Genomic DNA, 401 nt, shown 5'->3' with positions numbered 1-401 from the left:
GGAGCAATATCCAGACTACTATTGGCGATTTTAATTTGAAATAGCTAATAGCAGACTGGCTATTAAAACCCCACCCCACCAACTGTCTCTCAGTTCTGCTCCTCTGCTCATTCAGTGGGTGCAATAGCCAGCCTGCCATTGGCTTTTTCAATTTGAAATAGACCGGTGGGCGCCGTGGGGGGGGGGGGGGGGGGGGGGTTAATGTCTAGCCCAGTGGTTCTCAGCCTGTGGGTCGGGACCCAAAAGTGGGTCGCAACCCATTCTAGCCCTACCACACACAGTCCACGACAACACAAAACTTTGGTTTTTAATAAACCTGTATATCAAATAGATTCTATTTTGGGGGATGCAGATTGCGGCGGGACCTTCCCTGGAGCCAGTTCCTGGTGTAGCTGCCCCAT

Source organism: Nanorana parkeri, unplaced genomic scaffold (assembly GCF_000935625.1).
Source record: "Nanorana parkeri isolate BGI_ZX_2015 unplaced genomic scaffold, ASM93562v1 scaffold1215, whole genome shotgun sequence".
NCBI classification, from domain to species: Eukaryota; Metazoa; Chordata; class Amphibia; order Anura; family Dicroglossidae; genus Nanorana; species Nanorana parkeri.
This window is presented reverse-complemented; position numbering follows the sequence as displayed.